The 13520-nt window shown below is 37.4% G+C and overlaps 1 protein-coding gene and 1 pseudogene across 2 annotated transcripts in view; one reads left to right on the plus strand and one right to left on the minus strand.

Moving 5' to 3' along the window:
- The window catches only part of LRBA (LPS responsive beige-like anchor protein), a 737508-nt gene that overhangs the window by 68583 nt on the left and 655405 nt on the right, over positions 1–13520 (minus strand). The window lies entirely within an intron of this gene.
- Positions 8801–9617, plus strand: LOC138174883 (non-structural maintenance of chromosomes element 1 homolog pseudogene; annotated as a pseudogene).

Raw genomic sequence — 13520 nt, forward strand, 5'->3', positions numbered from 1 at the left:
ATTTAACAAAGGGACCCTGAAGGTTGATGAAAAAGGAACTTAACTGAAAGGCAGTATGGCTAAGTGAAGAGGGTGCTGGCCTTGAAGCCAGGAAGTCCATGTTCATGGCAGATGATACTGGATAAACATTTAAGTTGCTAATAAGGAGTTAATATGCCTTGATATGCAGGGTTCCTTATATTAATGAAATCACAAATACATAAAAGAAGGAACTGAACTGATTCTACCTAAACATCTAGTTTTTAATTCCTTATCTTGTTTTATTAAAAAAAATACCCTAAAATAATGAGCACAGGCAAAAACTGAAGGGTTAAGGTAAGGGTACAAACCAGAAATAGGTTTATATTCATTAATCAGTATTTAAAATATTTAGACTGTTACTATAACAAATCTAAACAGAAAAATATATATTTATCTCCAAGTGAAAAATTTGCAACCAGAAGTCTCTGGATGTAAATGCATGTGATGGTGCCTCAGAGTAGAGAAATTTTTAGAAAGCTATTTATTATTTTTTAAAAGGGAAATCTAATTGAAAACTACAACAATAAGTTGATGGCGAAAACTAGAAGACAATATTGGTAGAAATTAGGCTTAGACCGAATCTCTTCACTATCTTTCATGCCCCAAATCCAATATGTTGATTTTACCTCCGCAACATCTCTCCAATACTCCTCACCACTGTCACTGCCACTATTCCATTACAGGCTCTCATTATCTCACACCTGGACTACTATAATGGCCTACTGGTAGGTTAACTTGCCTCAAGTCTCTTCCTACTTCAGTCTATTCTCCATTCAGTCATCAAAGTGATTTTTCCCAAAGCACTGCTTTGATTATGTTATCCCCTTACTCAATAATCTCCAATGGCTCTCTCTTGCTTCCAGGATCAAATCAAAATTCTCTGTCTGGCATTCAAAACCCTTTATAACCAAGCCCCCCTCCTACTTTTCTAGTATTCTTACATCTTATTCCCCAATATATACTCTTTGATCCAGTGACACTGGTCTCCTGGCTGTTTCACAAACAAGACACTCCATCTTTCAGCTCAGGAATTTTCTCTGGCTGTCCTCCATACTTGGAATATTCTCTTCTTCAACTCTGACTACAGACTCCCCTGGCTTCATTTAAGTCTCAACAAAAAAATCCCATCTTATAGGAAGCCTGTCCTAACTCCTCTTAATTCTAAAGCCTTCCCTCTGCTAATTATTTCCTATTCATCTTATATATACCTTTCTTGTATACATTTGTTTGCTTGTTGCCTCCCCCACTAGACTGTAAGTTCCTGAGGACAGGGAATCTTTTGCCTGTCTTGTATCACTAGCCCTTAGCACGCTGCCTGGCTTATGATGGGTACTTAATAAATGTTGATTGATTGATTATGCCTTACCCTATATGCCACATTAACCTCAAATTGTATATGTACCCTAAGTGTAAAAAGTCACATTACTTAAAAAAAGCATTAGAGAACTTTTATAGCTATAGTAAGAGAGAATTCTTAACTAAAGAACAAAGGAGAACACAAAAGATAAAATAGAGAAGTTTGATTACATGAAAATTCAAAGCTTTTTTTCCCCCCAAACAATCAATACAACTAAGATAAGGACAGCTCACATTGGGGAAAAATATTTATTTATGTAAAGGGTTTGACATCTAAGATATTTAAGTTATGCATGCAAATACAAAAATCCAAGAGCCTTTCCCCAGTGGATAAATGGAAAAAAAAAAAGTATGAACAAATACTTCTCAAGAGAACTGCTAACAATTAACAATCCTATTCAAGAATGGCCCACATTAGACAATAAGAGAAATGCTAGTCAAAACAACTCCTGAGGTTTTTCCTCACAATCAGCAAATTGGCAAAGATGAGAAAAAAATGGAAGAGACAATAATTAAGAGGCTTCGAAAAGACAAGCATACTAATACACTATTGTCGGAGATGTGAATTAGTTCATACTGGAAATCACTTTAGGAATCAGGCAGAGAAAGTGACTAAGGTGTCCATGTGTTTTGACCCAGAGATTCCCCTGTTAGGCAGAGGGCCAAATGAAGTTAGTCAGACAGAAAGATAACAAATACGCCAAAATATTCACAGACTTACTTTACCAAGAGAACAGAGGTAAAGTAAGTCCTAGCCTGTTGAGTGGGAATTGGTTAAACAAAGTACAGCGCATGAGTGTAATGGAATATCATTGTAAGAATGATGAAAAGAAAGAATTCAGGGATACATGGGAACACTGATGAATTCAAGCAAAATAAACAGAATTAGGAACACAACATACACAATGACAGCAATGAAAATGGAAAGAATGACAAGAACAAATAAAACTGAACACAGCATAATTTTAAAGAATAGGACCGCCCCTTAGAGAAGAATTGGGATATATGCACCTCCCTCTCTGCTTTGCTGAGGAGGAGTCGTGGGGGGAATACAGTATAGAATATTACATAGTCTGTCAAATACCGCTGATGTGTTGGTTAGTTTTGTTAAACTGTTTTTTTTCATCTTTTTTTTATTCTTTGTTACAAGTTATGATGGAGGGATAAAAAAGACTTAAAAAAATAATACAGTGATATAAAAGCAGAGAACAGAAAAGAATTTTTACAAATTTGAAAAAGTATTTTATTAGTATGTTTATTTAAAAATACGCACAGGGCAGTTTCTAAGGCAAAACAGCAAGTGATCATAGTTTGTAAAAGTGTGGTCAATTTTCCCATTTGGACTTTGTAACCGAGTCCATGCATTCCAGGCATATTAAACTGAGGCCTAACTCAGTCCCCCTACAATTCGCAGTTCTTGCAGCTGTCCATCTACTGCAGTGTAATCCCAGCTGCCAATCTGAAAGAAACCAGCTAGTCAGAGCAGACACAACCAAGAGAAACAAATGTCACTCAATAATGTTCAGAGGCACTGTGTTCACGGATAATTTCAAACAGTATCTCTCTCTAGAACATTGATGTGCTCATTCAAAACACCTACATCTCTGGCTACTGGAAATCAGCAGATAAAGTTAGCAGTAAGCCTGGAAAAAAACCATAGGGTGGTGTTTCTAAGTGTTTGCCAATGAATGCAAAGATCCAAATGGAATCAACTTCTTCAAGACATGCACTGGACAATATATTTACAACATTCAAAAGTTGAAGGCTTGCTACTTCCCTAAAATTATGTCTTAAGATCAAAGAGGAATTTTAAAAAATAGCACAAGAACTATCATTCATTTGGTCAACACTGATTTATAAAGGTGGGATGTAACAGTTTTTTTTACTGTCTACCATAAGAACAAAGAATTATAAGACCTGGCCCCTGACCTCAAGAAAGCTTAAAGCCTAGTTAGGTAGACAATGGATTGAACACACATGCATATGAAACAGTATCACAGGTGTGGCAGGGCTAGAGGGCAAACACAAGGCTACACACTTGTTGCTAATGAATCTGGTTTTGTTAGTTTTGTAGCATAAAAAAAGGCAACTGAAGTAAATGCTTTTCAGATACATGTAAAAACGTGATTATTCACAGTTACAGCGTTTGATTTCTCATTATAATAAACGCAAATACCTATTATTTCTGACTTATCACCAATACCATCATACCTGGAAAGAATGAAACGTTTGTGACTAAATGTTAGTCATGTTATTATAAATGGATCAAAAACACTCTTTAAGAAACTAAACAAAAACTCACTCCTAGCAATACTGCATTGTTGCTGTTATAAACATTTAGAAATTTGCAAAACACATTAAGCTAATTTTTAAAATAAGGTTTTTAAAATGAACTCAATTTCAGCAACATAACACTGGAAATAAAGTGCTGGGGCCTGGAGTCAGAATTAAGCCTCAAAATTTACTAGCTGTGTGACCTTGGGCAAGTCACTTAACCTCTGTTTGCCTCAGTTTCCATAACTGCAAAAATGCAGATAATAGCACCTACCTCAAAGTGTTGTTTTGAGGTAAAATGAGATAATATTTGTGAAATGTTTAGAATGGTGTCTGCGCAAAGCAGCCACTTAAAAATGCTTATTTTCTTCCTTCTCAATATTCTCAAAGCAATACTAGCATAAATTAAAATATAAAGAATTAAATTTATTCACTCTAGGACTCCACCATCTTCCCATTTTTAAAACCAGCTCTGCATCTGAAGGAAGCAAACAGGCTGATAAATACTTAATTGTGTAAGTACCCAGGCAGTATCTCGCAAAGGTCAGTATTCATTAGGTAAATGCTAGTAAGGAAAAATACTTTATAAAAGCAGCATTTATTTGTCTTAAGCTTTTGAGATATGAAACTTAACTAACCACATACCTTTGAGGATGTTATTGGTTATAAAGGCATTAAACAAATGTACATATAACTTATCTAGACAAAGACTCTGGTGCAGCTAATATAACAACTAAGCTTTCTTAGCTGTCCAAGAAAAAATAAAAAAACCTGTTTTGTTGTGAGATGTAACTAAAAAAATCTGGCTTCATTTTATGGTATTTTTTATGTAGGTTTTCAATTAAAACTTGACTAATCCTTAACATTTATTTGGCTTTTCACTGCACAGTTCCTGTACTGCACTATGTCAACTGAGCCATCTGGGTAACACACGTCAGGCCAGAGATGCTTCAGGGATTGTTTCTACCATACTTTGAACTGTGTCTGTACAGATTCTTAACTTATTGTACTCGACACTTCTAATTTACTGTTCTGCCACAATGTTTTGTAATCACCTTACTCTATTTCTTAAAACCCACTGTAGCCACAACAAAGATTTGTGCCCCACCTGCTAAAAAACAGGCATACAGATCACTCTCCCAACTATTTAGCAAATGTTAACAATGCTATAAATACCAATTGTGTTTATACTTTTTGAAAGATTCACTGCTGCCAGTGTTCTGCAGCAGTGTTAGAGCTGAAATAAGCTAGTGGCTCCCACCATGAAAGTAATTGAATTGGAGGCCAAAAATGCTTTTCCTCGGATAAGATATCAGCTCTGCTACTGCTGTCATGAAACTGGGGTCATGTAAATCTAAACACTTCTGTTGCTTCTTTTGGAAAGCAGACAATCTCAGAGCAATATGTTGTTTTTGAACTGTATTTGGAAGGAAAATTTTATGATACAGAAAACCAACCACTGACATTAAACATACACTTGGGAGAGAGTTTGAGGATCTATCTCATTTTTTTTAAACCAGGAATAGTAAGAACTCCTCCCAACTCCAAAGAAGTAAAAATGGCTGAGGCAGAATTTCAAAAGGTAGTATTCAAAAATCTCTCCAAACTTTTTTTTCTTAAATGTAGGAAACAAAATTAAAATATTTTAAAAGAAATGAGGAAGCAGTTAAGAAAACCGATGGAAAATTTGTGACATATGAATGTAATGGGATATTGCTGTACCATAAGAAATAATAAATATGAAGATAAGAAACAAGGGAAGCCTTATATGAACTGATGCAAAGTGAAGAGCCAAGAAAAGAATATTTGTAATGACTACAGTGGAATTATAATATTAAAAATCCTAAATGCTTTAAAATTAAAATGAATTAATATCAGCACAAGAGAAGAGTTGAGAAAATATACTTCCTTTCCTTTGTGATAGGGAGGGGATGGAGGCGATGAAGAATCACTGTAGAATACCGGCAACTGGGGCAGCCAGGTAATCACAGCGAGTAAGAGCACTGGCCCCAGAGTCGGGATGACCTGGGATCAAATCTGGGCTCAGACACTTTAGCACCCACCCAGAAACACCTGGCTGTGTAACCTTGAGCAAGTTACTTAACCCCAATTGCTTACGGGCAGCCAGGTGGCGCAGTGAGTAAGAGCACTGGCCCGAGTGTCAGGATGACCTGGGATCAAATCCGGGCTCAGATACTTAGGACCATACCCAGAAATAACTGGCCATGTAACCTTGAGCAAGTTATTTAACACCAATTGCTTAAAAAAAATACTGGCAACTGTCAGCCATGGTTGTATGTTGGTTGGTTTTGCAGAACTACTATTTTCTCTTTATTCCTAATCGTTTGTTGTAAGGTATGTTTAACTGGTAGGAGTTGGAGAAGGGATAATTTGGAAACAAAGGTGACATAAAAATATAGCAATAAAAAGATATTAAAAAGAAATGAAGAAAACAGCATTCTCTAAGGTACCTCCTTACAAAAGTTGGGACCACAGGAAAACTGAAAAGTATACAGTTGTTTCAGTTGTATCCAATTCTTCATGACCTCATTTGGGGTTTTCTTGGCATTTCCTTCTCCAGCTCATTTGACAGATGAGGAAACTGAGATAAACAGGGTTAAGTTACTTGCCCGGGGTCACACAGCAAGCAAGGGTCAGAGGCCAGAATTGAACTTAGGAGAAATGACCTGCTTGACTCAGTTTAGCAGTAATCAACTCAATAATCAAGACATTGTTTTGTGCCCTGCAAGTAGCAAGGGAGTGTTGCCAACAATGGTAAATCTACTGTGCTCTGGTGACTTGACCTGCAATATGAGCAGAGGTTGGGAGAGTAGCTATAGAGCTATATATAGAGGATTGTCCACTCCTAAGGATCACCTAGAGAAAGATTTATAGTTTTCTTCCTCTCTTGTTGTAGGCTTTAGCCATACAGTCCGTTTTCTAGTGCATTTCCTTAATCAGATCTTTGATTATTTGAATACTTCTATAATGACATTTGTTATAGCACCCTAACCAGTATGAGCACTACAGCTAAACTGAGAAGTATGGATCTTGTGTCACAAAAATGCTGTTGCTGACCAAGTACATAAAGGATCATTGTTTTGTTTTGGTTTTACTTTTATAAAGAGACTTAGACTGCTTGCCTGACAGTTATATGGACTGCAGGTTTATAGGAAAAAGTTTTGTGTGCTGACCTAAAAACCCTGGATAATTAAAGGTTCAAATATTTGATTCCTTTTTGGAGCCCCGCATATATTGAAGGCTTACCTGATCCTAGTTTCTTGAACTGAATTTGTTAATCCTATTGTTGAGTGAGGACGGAATTCCACTTAGATTGGCTTTGCTGAAGCAGAGATCCATGAAGAAAATCTGAGATGCCCTAAATTCTTTCAGGAAATCAGAGAATTTTGGCATTCCCCAGGTAGAAAGGGCTACCTGGAGATTTTGTCTGGAATTATAGTTGGATTCCTTATATGTTTTAGGGATTTCCAGAGAATAACTTGGATTCCCTATAATTGCTGTAGGTACTCAGAACAAGTGTATGTTATTACATCTAGTGAGTGAGGTAGGCCAAAAGGAGAGGGAGTAGAGGTAAGGGAAGGTGAATCCCCCAGTCCTTCATCCTAAATTCCAGTGCTGGTTTGGTTTAACACTTGGTACCTAAGAGAGTTACGACAAAAAATTGGTTTGGTTTCTTGTTTCAAGGTGAGGTGACTTCCAAATGACCATAGGTCCTAAATGCCTGTGGTGAGATCTCTACACAGTCTGGGAAGCCCTACAGCAAGTGTTCTTGCTTCCTTTTGGTCCCAGTCCCTCCTGCTGTAGGATCACCATGGCCAGCCACATGACTGATAGCAATCGTTGATCCCTCCAGGTACTGATGTCTAATGGAATAATAGGTGCAGCTGAGGCAAGACAGCTACATAGATTTTTCTGTGAGCAGCTGTGATAGTAATGGAATGTGGAGATTCCCCTGTATTGGGCTTGGTTTTCAAATTGATTGTGTTAAAACCCAGAGCTTGTTAATCCCACCTGTGGGATGGACTTGTTGATGTGAAAAGAAAGTCCTGAACTGGGAGGAGCTGGTGACGTAGATCTGGAGAGACAAGAGAGAGGCGGAAGAACTTTTTTTTTTTTGGAAACAGCACCTCGTGGAGAGAGACTAAGAAAATTGCTGGTGGCCGCTTTGAATCGCCCTGGACTTTTGAGACCTGCCCCCTGAGCTGCCAAGGACTGAGGAGACATGGCTGTTTTGCTGGTACTTTGTCTGTCTGTTTTGATGTTGTTTTGCCAGATTTGTCCACTGGTGAAAGACAGTCCTGTTGAAGAAGTCCTGGAACCTGGCTATTCGCTAAGAAGCCCTGAGACTGTCCTGCAGACAGAGAGTGAATACTGTCCACTGGTGAAGGACAGTGCTGTTGTTGTAGGGGTCTGGAGACTGTCCTGCAGACAGAATGAATACTGTCCACTGGTGAAGGACAGTGCTGTTGTTGCAGGGGTCTGGGAACCTTTCTGTTGGTTCAGAAGCCCTGAAGAAGGATTTTCTTGTTGTATGTTTACAGAAATCCTGGGAGAGGGCTTTGCTAATGTTTTCAGGGGTTCTAGGACTGTTCTACAGACAGAGGATGAATTAATGAAGGGACTAGCAACATATCTTGTGGCCTTGCTAAGCCTTATCTCCCCAGGAACTAAGATTGCTGAGAACTTGCCTCGTGTCCAGATGAAGAAAAGACCTCCATTTGGGTATTAAGTGCTGAGCTTAAACTTGATGTAACTCTGGGGTAGATTCAATTGTGATCCAGGGGTGGGGAACTTTTGACCTTTTTGTGTTCTACGGTTGAGCAAATGAATGTATTTTACTTATGTTTGGAAACTAATCTCCATTTGAGAAGAGGGGCTTTGTGGTGGATTAAATGAAGGTATAGCCTAGGGGTGGAGAAGTATTTAGACCAGGAACTTTGTAATTGATTGAATGATTGGAAGGTCCTGGGGTGGGGTAGTCCTTGGAGATTATTTAATCACATTTAGTAAATGCTGTATTTGGAATGATGTCATGTTTTGATCTTCTCTGTTCTTGGTTGGTCACTGAATAAAATGGAGAGCACCTATGCTGGTATTCTGAACCTTGGGAAATTGCCTTTCTTTGGGTATTACATTACAGCAGCACAAAGTGTGCTATGCCCAAGACAAACCGTATGACTTCGTTGGTGTGATTAACACCTACCTGCCTCCACTGTTTATGGAAATCCAGAAAGGATGCTCAGAAGAGAATGGAAAGATGTTTTATGCCCCAGTGAATCTTGCAATAACAGAAGCTAATAAAGTGGCATCTGACTATGCAGAAAATGAATTGTAATTATTTTTAAAAAACTATGGACTTGATTGTTGAATCAGAAAGTGCCTATGCACCATCCACCAGTATTTTAAACCTGTCTGACAAACTCCAGAGCAAAACAATGAGGAAGAAGGAGGTGGAACAAGTGCTCTAGATGTTTGTTCAGGACAAGAGGCTTTCAGAAAGTCATGGTGAATACACTTTACATACTCGCTGCATCATGGAACTGGATCAGTATATATGCAAGATGTATCAAGATGTCAAAAAGTACATCTTCCACAGCCTTGCCATTCAGGACCAGTTCTCTGAAACCTGGGAATTAAAATGCATTTACCTTGCATTGCAAAGTATGAGACTCGAGATTTAGTTCGACCAGACTCCCATTTGCTATCGAATACCCCAAGAACACCTAGAAGAGTCTCATCTAGTTCAATATTGAATCAGGATTTTCTGCAGCAGAGTTAAACATTCAGATATGTTCAAAAGGATAAAATGTACTAAATGGTCCTATTTTGGAAGCAGCTAGGTGGCACAGTGAATAGAGCACCAGCCCTGGATTTAGGAAGACCTGAGTTCAAATGTGACCTCAGACACTTAACACTTACTAGCCGTTGGGTAAGTCACTTAACCCTAATTGCCCTGCCTTCCCCCTTCAAAAAGCAAAAAAAAAAAAGGTCCTCTTTTGAACTGATTAATCCATTTTTAAGAATTTTATATTAATTAGTCTTGCTTATTTGTATTGACTTGCTAATAATCTAAGTAAAATAATTTTAATTTTAAAAAAGTGTTCTTAACCTGGGATTGATGAACTTTTTTGTTTCTTAAAATTTTGATAATTGTTTCAATATAATTGGTTTTCTTTGTTATTTTGTGCATCTTATTTTATAAATTTAAAAATTCTCAGAAGATAGATTTTATCAGACTGCCAAAAGGGTCTACCACACAAAAAAGATTAAGAGAGAGACTCTACTCAGGGGTAGGTTTCCTTATGAAATAAGAGACAGGATTTTTTTTTCTTTACACACAAGGAAGGCAATCTAGTCTAGCTGCAGCAGCAGGGCACCCAACACAGGAGTAAGAGGCAGCATTAGTTAAGCCAAACTATCAACATTTCTGTGACAACCATGTCCCTTCAGACTGTGGTGGAGACAGGCCAGGAATCAGAATCCAAGAGCCTTGGGCAGGGTAATGCTCACAATGCAATGCCCACAGCCACCATCTTAGGAGCATGGCACTGGCTCCTGCAGGTACTGCAGCGATGCCCACTAAAGACCCAGAAAAGAAAATTCTTGCCACTGAAGTCCTTGGCTCTTTCAAATGGTTCAACACCAGAAATTAATATGATTTTATCAGAGGAAATGACTTCATTATAGAGAGGCACAATCATTTGCTTTGCTGCCTTACTTTAAAGACTCTGAGATCTTTCCATTTGATGTGCAGTTAAAACCTTCCACATAATCTCTCCCATTAGAAAGTAAGCCCCTTGAGAGCAGAGACTCACTTTTCTATTTGTATCTCCAGGGCTAACTACAGTGCTTTGCACATAGTGAACACTTCAAAGCTTTATTCATTCATGCTTCATTCATTTGTTCAGCCTTTAACTACTTTGGGGAGTGTGGAAGGCCATTTCAGACAGCAAGAAAGACCTCCCCTGTTAAGTACTGAGTAGGAACCTATTTAATTTTGTTAAATGCCTTTTGTTTGTTTGTTTTTGTTAAATGCCTTTTATGGAATCTGCATAATTGTATTTGGGACAACTATAATCTGTTGTATATGTAGAATTGCATAAGATCTGTGCCACACTGACTGTTTTGAGATTCTTTTCTGCATAGCACCAGGGAGGCAATTGAAAGGATAACATTTATGCCTTCCTGGGACCCCAGAAAAATGATCTGCACTGGGGAGATGCTGAGTGCATACAAAAAGCACTATGGCTAATTTGTTTAGGACAACAAATTTTTAAACTGGGGGGGGAGGGGTGTGGTGTAGTGTGGTGGTATGTATGGAGAATATGGGAAAGGGGAAAAGAGTATAATAGGGAGATTGGACAATGAAAGGACAGTCCTAACAGCATATAACATATGGTCTGCCTAGTATCAACCCACAGGGAATCTTGGTGAGCCTGATTCTGGAAGCTGGTGACATGACAGAAGGGGTCTCCATGACTTAGAAAATGTACATGTAATAATACATAATATTATCTAAATGAATAAGAAAAAGACACAAAGCTTTAAGAAAAAAAAGAATTTAGATTGGGGGATAGGTAGGAATTGAGGACATAAAGGGTGGAAGAAATATATTCTAAAGTAGGGGAAAGAACATTAGGATGTATTGGGGGATTCATGGGAGATCAGATGGTAACAACTAGAATTAAGTAACTGAATTCAAATCACTTAATCATGCTCTAACTCAGATCCTCCAACTGAAAGCAAAGGTTGATCAATGTGCTGTACTTCAAGGTGAATAAATATAATCATGAAACACTAAATAGGGTAGACAAGTATGGTTCAGTGGGCCACATAATAGAAGAACTATACAAGGATCTAAAAAGCTAAGGGTTCACATGATGATCAAGAATCAATGAAAGCGGCTATAAATAACTTCCAACATCCAAGTACCATAAAAATATTTAAAATGCAATATGGTAAATAACTCATTGATTCAGAGGTCATTTATTCTAAATGTAAAAAGACTAAGAACCCAGAAATAAGTAAAAGAAAACAAAAAGGTCTCAGAAGAGTCAAAATTTGTGTCACAAAAGCTATATTTTATTAATAGGTGATCCCCTCAAACCATTGTTCAAAACTATTTATTCTTGCTTTGGACATAATTCTAACAAGCATCGTTCTTTGCTTTCCTAACCCAAACCAGAATACATACAAAAATTCAGGTGAGGCTTTGAGTCAAAAGATAAGTGCAATGAAATAGCAAAAAAATGACCAGTTCGTGTAAAGAAAGGAAACAAGAAAATTATAAAAAATGTTATTAGCAGCATTAGCATATGACCAAGTAGTTCTAGGTGGCACAGCAGAAAGAGTACCAGCCCTGGAATCAGGGAGGCCTGATTTCAAATTGAGCATCCAACACTTACTAGTTGTGTGATCCTGGGCAAGTCACTTAACCTCAAATGTGGATTAATAATAACAGCTACTTCCCAGGATTGTGAGATCAAAGAAACAGTAATTGTAAAGTATTTAGTACAGTGCCTGGCATTACAGTAAGTACAATATAAATGTTAACTATTATTACCATCATCATCATCATCATCTCCTGCCTTGAAGAATTCACCACTTTACAACATGGCAGAATAAGAAAAGAATTTTAGGGCTGAAAGGGAGCTTATTGCAGACTCTAACCCTTTTATTTTATAAATAAAGGTCCAGAGAAGTTTCTCAAGGGCACATAGCTGATTTAGTGACAGAGAAAAAAGAGAACTAAGTTTTCCTTTTTTCCAAGATCTGTATCCTTTAAAATTTTTTTTTCATTTTTATTATGAACAATATCAACAAACACTAACATTTCAATCCAAATAGGATTGGCTATAAAACTATGAACTTTTTAAAGTAATTTGTCTTTTAGAATGTATATTAAATTTAACATAATTGAAATGAAACTACCCTGCTTGCCCACAACTCTTTTTGTAACTTCATTATGCTTGCTTCCGTGTATTTTTAAAATGTTTCATTGGTGTTATTTTCATTCTTTTCTTCTTTTTGTTTTTTTATATCATTACTCATCAACTTTCCTACCCTACATACCCCTGTTGCCCCACAGAGGTTCTTCATTTTAACTAGTAAATAGAATCGGGGCGGCTAGGTGGCAGAGTGAATAGAGCACCAGCCCTGGAAGTCAGGAAGACCTGAATTCAAATTTGACCTCAGACACTTGACACACTTATTAACCATGTGACTTTGGGCAAGTCACTTAGCCCCAATTACCCTCCAAAAAGCAAAAACAACAACAACAAACCCCTAGTAAATAGAATCAAGCAAAACAGATCAAAACCATGACTATGTATGAAAGTTCATGTCATCATTCTGCTCCACAAATCTTTTTTGAAGCTCTAGTCTAAGGGAAGGGAAGCATGATTCATTAGTCTTCTGTCATACATACCGAGTTGTGTGTTTCTTTGAAATGGTGTAGTAATTATATAAATTGTTCTCCTGGTTTTGCTTATTACTTCACTCTGCCATCAGTTCATACAAGTCTTCATGGGTTTCTCTGAAGCTATCATTTCTTATGGCACAGTAATATTCCATCACATTCATATGCCATAATTTGTCTAGCTATTCCCTAATTCATGGACCCACTTTGTTTCTAGTTCTTTGCTACAACAAAAAGTTTTGCAATAAATGTTTTCTACTTGTTTTTTTTCCCCTCTGTTTCTGATCTATTTGGGATTATGTGCCTAGTTATATCACTGGATCAAAGGGTATGCACAATTTAGTGATTTTTAGACTATAGCTCCAAATTGTTCTCTAGAATGGTAGGATTAATTCACAGCTTTATAACAGCATATCAATATACCTGTCCT

Source organism: Petaurus breviceps, unplaced genomic scaffold (genome assembly GCF_028583685.1).
Source record: "Petaurus breviceps papuanus isolate PSGF00001 unplaced genomic scaffold, PetGlider_PUasm1.0 76, whole genome shotgun sequence".
In the NCBI taxonomy this organism is placed as follows: domain Eukaryota; kingdom Metazoa; phylum Chordata; class Mammalia; order Diprotodontia; family Petauridae; genus Petaurus; species Petaurus breviceps.